Raw genomic sequence first — 12,837 nt, 5'->3', positions numbered from 1 at the left:
CGTACCGATACGCGCCCAGGTAGCATACCAAGGCTGCGATCGGATTTCAGCTGGTTCTAACTCTGCCACAGAGCCGCTGCGACCATGCGACCGCCATTTATTCACATGCGCACATTACAACTACACATATGACCACGGTATCAGGAAGTCAGCCCCTCGCTCGTTCTTCCCAAATGCCATAATGATAGAGTTGCGAGTGAACGTATTCACGAAGAACCCGACTTTCATAATTTTGAATTTGGTACGATTCACTATCGGACCCTTGCCATTTCTGAGAGCTGCATTTGTCATCCTCTCTTTTTTTGAAAAGAAGGTCTTATTGTTGACCCCTACTGTCACCGGCAATCTACACACCCAACCCTAATCAACTCATTTCGACAGTTCGACAAACGGGCACTTGCGCCCCATTCTTCATTCTGCGAATCGGCCTAGGGCGAATTGCCCTATTCGACGAATTGTCCTTCTTCCAGTTTTCCAGAGACCAATTGAATTTCGACGAAGTGACCGGATTTGTGGTGCTATACACTTTTCCTACAAAAATACAAAGCCACGTCGAACGATCTATTGTTATATTCACACATGATGTAGGCTATTAGTACATCTGGCTGTGAACCTTCTGCTGCACGCCGAGATAGATGCGTTCGCGTTTTTTATCAGCAGTCAAGCTCCCACCTACCAAGACGTCATGAACTACCTCGACAGAATGGCGAGCTTTGGAGTGCTTCCAGAAGCCAGTTAAATTACATGGGCTTCTGAAAACCACAATGCATGTCACATGCAAAAAAACAACAAAAAAGTTGCGTACTGCGTTATACTAGTATTATCGCTCGACTCATTGATATACAAGCCTATTGGCCGGGAATGCATGCGTATGTAAACTACTGACGACTGCAGTGTACAGTGAGTAGTTGTCTGTTCCAGAGATAAACCAACAAAAACAGAAAATTTTCAAATTCACACAATTGTTCTGCATTTACTCAGGAATTGTCGGGTCACACCCCCCACCGCCCCCATGCATTTATAGACGCGTTAGATGTAGATTTTATCTTTAAAAATATATCTATATTTTTTTTATTAGTGAGAAATTACGCTTGTGCAAACTCTTGATGCCTCACACCCGTAGCTCCCAAAGCTCCTTTTAAAAAATGAAATATTTACTCTGCGCATAGTCAGTGGCGCTGGCGGGCGGTCATGTGTTTACAATGCGGGTCTCCGTATGTAGCTCATCTATATAAATCGAAATGGTCAGGGATGAGGACTGAACTAGAAATTCCTGGGATCTGAAGCGCGGCTTCCATAGACGTCCCCCAATTGCGATGCACTAGAACACCCGGGCATTGCATCCCTATTACATATTTCAAACTGGCTGACCCATGTCATCGGAACATTCCAAACATTTGAACTGTTAATATCAAAGCAGCACTTGGCGTCGTACAATCGGCACCTTTAACCGATTGGTACATAGCTGCGCATCGGCACTCAGCTAACTAACCTTCAAGCCTTCCTATAGATGAAATTATAATAATTGTGTCTGCTCTGTTTCTTTGTCGGTCCGTCAACGTCGGCGTTTGTGGCACGACATTTTAGAATGATGAAACTACAGCAATGCCTGCAGGAACGCGGACTAAATATACACACAAGTTTGTACATTTAAGAAGGCAAATTATTCTAGCACGTGACAGGCGAGACGGAATGTCCAACGTGCCTGAATGTCCAACGAGACGAAAGATCTAACCGAGACGGGATATACAACGAGCCTGAATGTCCTTTGAGACGAAATATCCAACCTAGACGGAATGTACAATGAGCCTGAATCTCCATCGAGACAAAAGATCCAACCGAGACGGAATGTCCAACGAGCCTGAATGTCCAACGTGCCTGCGCATCGGTTATTTTCGGAAATGGCGGTGAATATTGGATAAAGCCAAGTGGTCACAAAGGGATGGCTTTACTCTCGCTGGCGAACTACTTAACACAATAGACTAAGAAGGCACTTATCTGTGGCCGCCTTGAAAAATTTATTTCTTCACTCGGAGATGCCCGCCCACTCGTATAGCTTTAGCGTCGACAAAGCATAATTTTGTGACACAAAGTTAGCGAGACCAAATGTAGAGAATGTACTTTAAAGTTAGGAGCTGTACTTTCCTCCAGAAGTACAAGGAAAAAAGTACTCTAAGTAAAGTACGCGCACAATTTCGTACTCAGAGATTAGACTTCGGGTAAATTACAACTTTTTAAAACCTACTTGAAGCAGCACTTCGACTACAATATACCTAAAGTACTTCTCAACACTGCTTTTTACACGGTAGTGTGTGTGTGTGTGTGAATGGACCGGGGGGGGGGGGGTGAATTCGCGAATTCTTTCAGTGATCTGACAGTACCCAAGTCAAATGTTAATCCGGATAATGTAGTGATTGCGCAGGCGAGCTGGTGGATGTTAACCATTTTGTTCTTAGCCCGAGACTGAGGCAGGAAAAGAGGAAAGTTTCGAAGTAGAAGAAAAATGAACAGTCGAGGACACGTCTCTAACACAGCTAAAGACAAGTTTATTTGGTCACCTTCTTATATACACTCCACAAACTTCACCACAGCACCTTCCCGATCTCAAAAGCCAAAAGATAACAAAGGTCTCACATCTTTCCACCACAATTGTCAAACGACCTTGACGTTTTCCACAAAGCAATGAACAATAGCTCCCCTCATCCGGAAGACACTTGTGAATCCTTCGCGTACACAGTACACTCTCTCCCTCTACTCTCCGACCCATAATCACAAAGCATCCCGGTAACAGAAGATATCAATCCACGTGATACACAAAGGAAGGTGTAAGTGGTTTCTTCCTTTGTGTATCACGTGGATTGATATCTTCTGTTACCGGGATGCTTTGTGATTATGGGTCGGAGAGTAGAGGGAGAGAGTGTACTGTGTACGCGAAGGATTCACAAGTGTCTTCCGGATGAGGGGAGCTATTGTTCATTGCTTTGTGGAAAACGTCAAGGTCGTTTGACAATTGTGGTGGAAAGATGTGAGACCTTTGTTATCTTTTGGCTTTTGAGATCGGGAAGGTGCTGTGGTGAAGTTTGTGGAGTGTATATAAGAAGGTGACCAAATAAACTTGTCTTTAGCTGTGTTAGAGACGTGTCCTCGACTGTTCATTTTTCTTCTACTTCGAAACTTTCCTCTTTTCCTGCCTCAGTCTCGGGCTAAGAACAAAATGGTTAATCCGGAGTTCGTAATGGAACGTTACTGAAAAATAACAAACACATACACCGGCAGATTCATTTATGTTAGGTCACATAAGCAGGCTTTATCTGTAAGGTCTACCTCTTCAGGTCATCTCGTTATTGATTGCTATTAGTCCATGTGTTCCCGAATATGAAACATAAATCTAGGAAAGTCTAGAAGAAAGTCTAGAGGTCTAGAAGCACAGAGTATCAACGCGCAAATGTGCCTTGTCATTGCATCTTTCCAAAGAGGAATTTGAATTTCGCGGATCCCCGTTTTCAGACGCGGATGTATATATGTCTGGAGATTCGTGCATGCGTTGAGCTTTCCTCCATGTTCTGTACTTCACGACCAATGGCTTGGACCATCTGTTTGGCCTCAAAACATTGTACTTGTTTTAAAATAAAGTTCCTCTAACATGGTAGCGCATTATACACTCTTTTATTTCTTTGTGTTTTGGCCCTTTACAATATCTAGGCCTGTTCATGCAGTATCAAATTTTATACATTACAGTATACCTTTTGCATGTTTACAAAGTTCTCACGTTGGATACTCTTATGAACGTCACTAAATACATTCGCATTCAGAAGGAGTCCGTTAGGAATCATTGGATTTTTCCGGTGTCTTTAAGGCCATAAAGGTAACGCCACGTGCGGTACATTCCATACAATACTACGTCTCCTAACGCACGTGGGGCACTGCAGCGATTGCCACTACATGCCGTAGACAACTGTAGACAACGACCTATCTACGCCCCCAGAATCTAAATGACGACGGCAACTCACAGCAGGGCACGTTGGGTGCAGTGACGAAGCCAACAACGCTAAGTAAGTGATTCCCTGTGGAGAAATCGTACGTGAATTTGAGTGCGGTCGCTTCGTGATGCGTCACTCTTGAACGCCTATATAAAGCTCATCGGTGATCCAAAAACATCACTGTCCTGCAGCAGTACTCAAGAGCAACAGGTGAGGGTTTCAGGCATCTTGGTGCAACAGTGAGCTCGGAGCCCCTGATCGTGCGTCAACAGTGTTAGGATATTTGATAAATTATTGGAATATATTTATCGAAAGTAGGTTGATTTTCTACACTTTGATCATTCCAATTTACGGAGTATCAAGTTGTATCAGGACGAGGCTTTGACTCTTTCTCAATAGATCATCTTCTAGAAGAAACTTACTTTTTATATTCATGTGCATATTTGGGCGTATCATTATATTTTGGCATAGTCATCAGCGAAACGCATTATTATCTAGAAGTCGGAAAAAGCGGTTGCCACCACAGTGCCTTATAACTAGGGGTGTCGCGAACCGGCCGCGGTTCGAGTTCGACCAGGTTCGACTTTTTCGAACTTTTAGTGGAAAGTTCGTCGACCTTGTATTGAGGTTCGACTCGTGTGCGCATGCGCGACAGGCTGGCTAGTTGGCTTCGGATTGGATGGTAATGGCTAAGAGATGATTTAAATGCAGCGCTGATCGGCTATTTCAGTCAATACAGTACTAAAATTTAAGTTATTAACTTCTTCAGTGAATGGAATTAGTTTCTTTTAATTGGAGCTGTTCACACAATAAAGTAACCCTTTGCATAAAAAAAGAAATTCTCCAAACCTAGACACGCTTGTATCAAGGTCTGGCCACACTGTCCACAAAGTCGAACCGGTCGAATCTGGTGAAAAGTTCGAAGGTTCGTCGAACCCCGAAAGTTCGACCAAAAAATCTGGTTCGACAAAAGTTCGCGACACCCCTACTTATAACGTTTCAGAGCCACAAAAGACTTGTCATTTATAATATTCTAGAAATAGCATAAATCGGTGCACTGATTATTTGGCACCGCTCTCACGCTTTTTTTATACTCAAAATACCACATCGTAGAACTTGTAAACAAGACAATGCTCAACATACAGTATGCTCTAGATAAGCCAAAGTCGACATTTTGCCCTGCGTACTAACTTGCCAGAAGAAGCCCGTACTTCCTGTTTAATTTGAATATCAACAATCTTCCGATGCTGAGCTCTCATCGTATATGTTCCAATGGTCTTTACTACAGAATTAACATGATGTCCTGCAAGTCCCTCCTTGTTGCCCTCGTGGTCCTGGCAGCCCTGTGCAGCCTCGCCGCCGCCCAGTTCGGCTACGGTGGCTACGGAGGCTACGGCCGAGGCTTTGGCTACGGTCGCGGATTCGGTGGCTACGGAGGCTACGGCCGTGGATTCGGCGGCTATGGAGGCTACGGCCGTGGATTCGGCTACGGTCGGGGCTTTGGATTCTACGGTTGAGCCGCGACTCGAACCATAAGGACAGACTGATTGCACCCCACAATACGATGTTAAGGACTACGGAAATAGCAAGAGTTGCTGAGCAAAACTGGGCAAATAAACGACCTGTTCACTCCGTAACATAACCTACAAAATGTTTCTTTTATTTATTTATTTATATATATATATGTGTGTGTGTGTGTGTGTGTGTGTGTGTGTGCGTGTGTGTGTTTTAATTCATTCCGGCATTTCAGGTTGCATATGAATCGAAGACTGATTGGATTTATTGCAATCTTGTGCAGAAAATGTGCACACTAACGTTCGGCTACAAACTATTTGACACTCTCGTTGCAACAAAGGTAAAACATGTGCGCGGAAGTACTTCGCTAGCGCGGAAGTACCTTCGCTAACTCAAATTAGACTCTTAAAGAAGTTTTCATTAAACAAGATACGGAATATGAAAAACACTTCACCGAACGCAACGCCACCCTACTGAAAAAAACCATTTGAAATTCAAACGGGTGGCAAACTGGTCGCCCGTTTGAATCAAACCTGTCGATCCGTTTGGATCAAACGTGATTATGGGATACGGGTACCCGTTTGGAAACGGTACCCGTTCGAAACGGTACCCGTTTGATACAGGTGCCCGTTTGATACGGGTGCCGTATGGTACGAGTACCCGTTCGACATGGCACGTGACCACACGTTTGAACGTGCCCTTCGATATGGCAAATTATGCGCAAGCCCTAAATGGGTATCGTCTTGGAGCTTGGTTATCTTAAACATATTTAAGACGTCCCGAAACTCATAAACGTATTTATAACATGGAGAAAACACGTAGAACAAATGCACTCGCGTAGGTGCTTGTAAGTGGACAGGAAAACCGACACAAAAGATTGTTTTCAATTCTCCTCGAAGTTTATTACCTCTTCTGTAGACAAGTACAAACGCGCAAGCGATCTGTGACCACTATACAGGTAGACTTTCGGGGAAATTATTCTCCTGGCTGCCGCGCGAATAGGCGCTGCATAATTCTTTAGATAATTTAGAAGAGTACGCGTAGAAGAACGGTCAATCGTTGCCAACACGTAGGTTGCAGTGCACTTACCATAACAATAGCGGACTTGAAAGATGTAATCCGTGATATTTGTCGACACGGTCAAAGCAGGACAACCACACAAACACAAACGAGAGGGAACGGCTCCTTGGAAGTTTCAACACGATGCGGCGCACAAGCTGTCATTTGCCGAACCCAACCAAACCGCGAGAGACATCCCAATAAGACCGCAGGGTTAGGCGACAGATTGAAGCAGGTAGGACGAGCGAACTTCGAGCAGCAACTGACAACAAGCAGACAAAGAAAAAAGCGGCTGCAAGGCGCGCCCTTCCGGATCTCGATGCTTATCAGCGTGTAGCTTGCGCGCTGCTGTGGGTCACGTGACAGGGGTGACAAGAGAGGAGGGAGGGGGCGAGGTCAAGGCGCTGGGACCACCGGGACAGCCCCTCTCCCTCTCCCCAGGCATTCCAGGGAGATGCGTTTTTGTAGTCCCGAAGAACAAACGCGCGCGCGCGCGCGCGCGCTCGAACTTTGGAAATGGCGGCGGGGCTGCCAGAAGCTCGGCTTGCGCCCGAGCGAAGAAAGAACTCAGCGCAAGCTCGTAGTTTGAGTGCTGCAACGGCGGGTGTGCTCTCGCAATGCTCGATTTTCTTGCAGCCGCGTGTACGCGTGCTACCTTCGCTGCGTCTTGAATTAAAGTGAAACGGAGTCTAGACGTACATTCTTTCAAGCGGTCGCGTCTTCTGCGAGAGAGATTCGAGCTGAATAAGTAAATTGAGGCAACAAAGATGGACAAAGTATTAAAGGTCTGTCAAAAATATCGGCTCACCAACGTCGCGCGTTTACGTAAAACAAAAAAAAAATTGTTAGTTTTAGTTGCAGTATAATCGAAAATCAGCGCAATTGTAATATAAATATAATTACTTGCATTACGCGGACGATCTGAAATCGATGAACCGGCGCTCCCAGCCTTCCGGAAAACATTGGCTGCCACGGCTGAAACGCTAGGCGTGCCCACGCCGCCGATCTGTACGTTCAATATCAAACGGGCTCCGGAGAGCCGTTTGATTAAACCGGTGCAGTTTGCAACATGGTCGCCGGTTTGAGCAAACGTGCGACAACTTTGCCCAAACGAGTCGCCCATTTGCCCAGACGAGCGACCCGTTTGCCAAATAGGTGACCGTTATGGCTCATACGGGGGACCCCTTTGAGCCATACGGGCGACCCCTTTGACAAACTGGTGACCAGTATGGTTAAACGGTTACCGGTATGGACCCGTTTATTTTCATATGGGCGCCAAATGGTTTTTTTCAGTAGGGCAGAAGGACGTAATAGGATAAATATTAAAATAGAAGAGTTCGCTGTCTCACAAATATGTTAGCTTCTAAGTGCCTATACGAAACCGGATGCATTATTATCAAACTTCACAGCCTTTTCTTTTCTCATTCCGATGGAAGCAAGCTTCAAGAACTCGCGCGTTCTAGAAACGTGTCATGAAATGAGCACTCAGCAGCATTTAGGATTTACGAGATTGTAGGAAAATAAAATCCCGTGACGCGATTTTTTTTTTTTTTTTTTTTTTTTTGCACAGCTTTTTAATTTTCTTTTTTCCGTGCAAGCCGCGACCAGTGCAATACTGGTTCCTATGTCAAGATTCATGGATGCAGCGTTTATATTCCTAAGACTGAGTGGAGAAGAAAAATATGTACACTCTTAAAAAAAAAGGGTACTGTAGTACCCTCCTTGAGGGGGGAAACCGACGAGCACACAGGGCAACCCCTTTTGGAGGTAACGTTACCGCCTGCAACGAGGGTGCAAACTTACCTCCTTGGTTAGGGTGCAACATTGCTTCCTTTTGGAGGTAACCTTAGTTCCTTTTGGTGTTAAAAGTGCATCCTTTCAGGATCAGCCTTTGCCTCCTTTAGGGGGTAATTTCAACCCTTTTGAGAGGTGAGGCGACGTAATTGAGGGCGCTGCTTTTACCTCTTTTTGAAGGGAACTATGATCCACTTTGGGGTGAAATGTACACGACGAGGAAAACTGCTCAGAAAACGCGCACTACGAGGAACAAACACGACAGGACAGTGCTGTCCTGTCGTGTTTGTTCTTCGTAGTCCGCGATTTCCGAGCTGTTTTTCCCATCATGTATAACAGCAACCAACTGGCCCAGTTCACCCCCTAATACAGGTTAAACGTACACTTGATGGAATCACTTTTGCCCCCTAAAACAAGGTACTATGGATCTTTGTGGGTGTGATAGTACATGTTTCAATGGTGGGTATTACAATAGATGAAGACGGCCTAGTTCTGAAAGTAAATGACAATGTTTTATTGTGGCTGTCACAAACAAAATGGCATAAAAATCAATGGCATGACTATACATCTCATAAAAGTTCTAAGATGAAACCACTAAGCGCAATAAAGGCATCTAGAACAACACTTTCGGGGCTCTAGTTCGCGACAGTCAATAAAATTATCACAAAAAGTTCATAAACAATCGGTGTCTACCCGGAAAATAACCGTGAATGCTTGGAACACTGCTTGGAATAGCGAAGCTTCACTGGGGTGAACTCAAATGACCGAGTTTTGTACAAACCAGAATCAAAATGAACGCACTGTGATATAAAATAGATTCTTTATCAGATATATTGGAAACAGCAATACAAACCAATACACGACTAGCAATGACTAGTACGTTGCAACTCAAGGAGAGCAGTACACTATGCCCGTCCTATCCACAGTAGTGGAATGAACGCTGGAGTAGAGGAAAGCAGACTCCGGGATTTGCTCTTCCAATGTGGAAAGAAGAAAGGGCTTGTATCTCCTGCTGCTAATGAGCTGTATTTAAACCTTGCAAGCACAAATCAGTGTGAACATGGAACCACAACCCTCGAATGCTTTGAGGCACCAAGTATGAAGTACACTGAAATAAATTAAGTATGCCAATGCTGCACAAACCAAAAAGCTGTGAGTTCGGAAATTACAAAAATGTGACTCTAAAGCAGTATCATTGACCTTCTTTAACTCTCAGAATCAACCATCCTGCCTTAGGTCAGACAAAAAAAAAAGCATTAAACAAGTGACATAAAAAATTCCTAAACCTGCATAAAAAGGCATTAAAAGAGAAACTACTTTTTGGCATTTCTTTTACGTTCGAAAGCAATTCGTTGCACGTGACTCCACATTTGAGTGTTTCAGATCAATTAAGTACTCTAGTGCAATGAATCTGCGCCTGAACTGGTGATGATACGTGTAGTCAAAGATGAAGTAGAGGCAGAATGCAACCAGGACTGCCTCAGCAGGCGACGCGGCTTCGAGGTCTCCCTCCACTGCCACATCGCTGGGCGCCTCAGGATTACTTAGGCTTGAGCTGACAGCCACCGGGTAGATTGCACTGCCTGCCTGGAACCAAAAAAAATGTGGAAATCATGTGATATGAAGTTGAAACATATCATCCCCAATTTAAATAAACTGAAGAAATATTAGATTTTTCTAAGACGCATTTGGAGTATTTGATGGGCCACTGATTCTAGCATTATAAAGCATCAAACATACTTACCAGACGTGACTAGTTTAACTGTTGACTAACCACCACTGACTAAAATTATCACATGTCGGTAGTAATCGTAGATTAGTAAGCACTTTGTATTCGCCGGTCATGTTTAAATTTGTCACCCCGATTTACTTAGAAGACAAACAAATCTTAGTCAAAGGGGTACAACTACTGTAGCAGGTTAGTATATACAAGTGCTGATTGTTGGGCGAGTTGGTATTGTACGTGAAAAAACATGAGTGCGCTTTAAGACAAGGACAGAGGAAGAACGTACTCCACAGAGCGCTACACCACATTAGCTACTCAGCACCACAGCAGACCCACATGACCGCCAACCCTAACTGCCGAACTTCGGCAAATATGCAAATATTTTTACCGAAGTGCTCTGCCAGGTTAAAATTGAATGTATGTTTCATTTAAACATGAGAAGAACAGTACACAAGGACGAAAACAAAGAAAAGGAACACACCCAAAATGAACACACCGAAAAAGACACGCTCAAGCGCCTTGTGTGTCCTACTCTAATTTATTTACTCGAAGTATACCCTCAATCTTCTCTGGAAAATGAACGAACACCACACACACACAAAGAAAATATTAAAATCAAGAACCTCATTTCAAGTGCCCAAATGCGAACAAGAACATCAAAATAATATATCTGACTACGCTTACCTGCAGTTGCGTCCAAGGTAGCAGGTATCCAGTACCCTCGACGAAATCACCCTACAACGTTGACGCAGTAGGAAAGAAATATATTCAATCAACTTCAAATAATACAAACTTGAGCCATCTGACTCGCCTACGGAATGATCAGCTTTTAAAAATGCCTGATCAGACGCAAAAAAGAAAAATGCCAAGACAACAATATACTTGCTAGTCTCTCTGCCGACAATAACTTAATGACCTTATTCAGTAATATACTACTATTAATGTTTGCGAAGCGCACGAATAATTTCTAACTGCCGAATGTTGAACTTCGACAAATATGTAAATTTTGTTGCCGAAGAACTTTGCCAGATTACAATTTAAAATTGAATGTATGTTTTATTTGGACATGAGAAGAACAGCACACAAGGACGAAAACTCAAAAAAGAACACACCGAAAAAGACACACTCAAGCGCCTTGTGTGTCTTACTCTAATTTATTTACTCGAAGTATACCCTCAATTTTCTCTCAAAAATGAAAAGAACAGCACACACACAAAATAAACATAAAGATCAAGAGCCCCATTTCAAGTGCACAAATGGGAACAAGAAAATCAAAATAAAATATCGAACTACGCTTGCCTGCAGTAAGCAGTATTAAGAACTGTCACGGGATTTTTCCAAGGTAGCAGGCATCCAGTAACCTCGACGAAATCACCCTACATTTAACGTTGCCGCAGGACGAAAGAAATATATTCAATCAACTTCAAATAATGCAAACTTGAGCCATACCTAACTCGCCTTCTGAAAGATTAGACTTTTAAAAAAAACCTAATCACACGCAAAAAAAAAAAAAAAAAAAAAAAAAAAAGTCATGACGACATTATAATTGCTAGTCTCTCTGCCGGCAACAACTTAATGACCTTATTCCGTAATATACTACTTTTAATGTTTGCGGAGCGCACGAATAATTTCTAATTGCCGAATGTCGAACTTCGGCAAATTTGTAAATATTTTTGCCGAAGTGATTTGCCTGATTAAAATTCAATGTATGTTTTATTTAGACATTAGAAGAACAGCACACAAGGACGAAAACACAAAAAAGAACACCGAAAAAGACGCACTCAAGCGCCTTGTGTGTCTTACCCTAATTTATTTACTCGAAGTATACGCGCACTTTTCTCTCGGAAATGAACAAACAGCACACACACAAAATAAACATAAAGATCAAGAGCCCCATTTCAAGTGCACCAATGGGAACAAGAATATCAAAATAAAATATCGAACTACGCTTACCTGAAGTAAACAGTGTTAAGAACTGTCACGAGATGAGTCCAAGGTAGCAGGCATCCAGTACCCTCGACGAAATCACCCTACAACGTTGCCGCAGGACGAAAGAAATATATTCAATCAACTTCAAATAATGCAAACTTGAGTTATACCTAACTCGCCTACTGAATGATCAGTTTTAGAAATGCCTGATCACACGCAAAGAAAATGCCAAGACAATATAATTGCTAGTCTCGCTGCCGGTAACACCTTCATGACCTCATTCCGTAATATACTACTATTAATGTTTGTGAAGCGCACGAATAATTAGCTCAGACATTTATATTCGGTATTTCATAACGTGACATTTTGCCAAACTATTTATTAAACCTCGTTAAATTAAAAACAAACAAACAAAAACGTTGCTATTAAAAATCAGTGTTCAACACTGACTTTTACAAATATCAACGACGTTTAGAATTAATCGCGCCTGTTGGTCGGTGCCGCCAATGAATGCCTGATCGACTACTGCTCTGCGAAAAAAAAAAAAAAGACACCAACCACCTTATGAGATCTTCAAATATTTGATCAGATCCTCAATTTAACGTCCGACGCGACACACCAACGGCCCCAAAAAGAGAAAACCTCCTACCCCCTCACGCCTTAAACCTAGGCGACCCCCGATTCAAAAGGCGTCTTGTCGACCGGCCGCCCGGCTCGCCGAACCGCCGCTCTCCCCCTTCCTCCACCCGCACACACATACACCGGGAAAAACTGCTGGTTACGCCACTGGTTAGCGAATGTCAACCTTCTAAATATGCGCTAGTGCAAGCGACA

This window comes from Ixodes scapularis, unplaced genomic scaffold, assembly GCF_016920785.2.
Source record: "Ixodes scapularis isolate PalLabHiFi unplaced genomic scaffold, ASM1692078v2 PGA_scaffold7__128_contigs__length_106722199, whole genome shotgun sequence".
Classification (NCBI taxonomy): Eukaryota; Metazoa; Arthropoda; class Arachnida; order Ixodida; family Ixodidae; genus Ixodes; species Ixodes scapularis.
Note: the sequence above shows the minus strand (reverse complement) of the source record.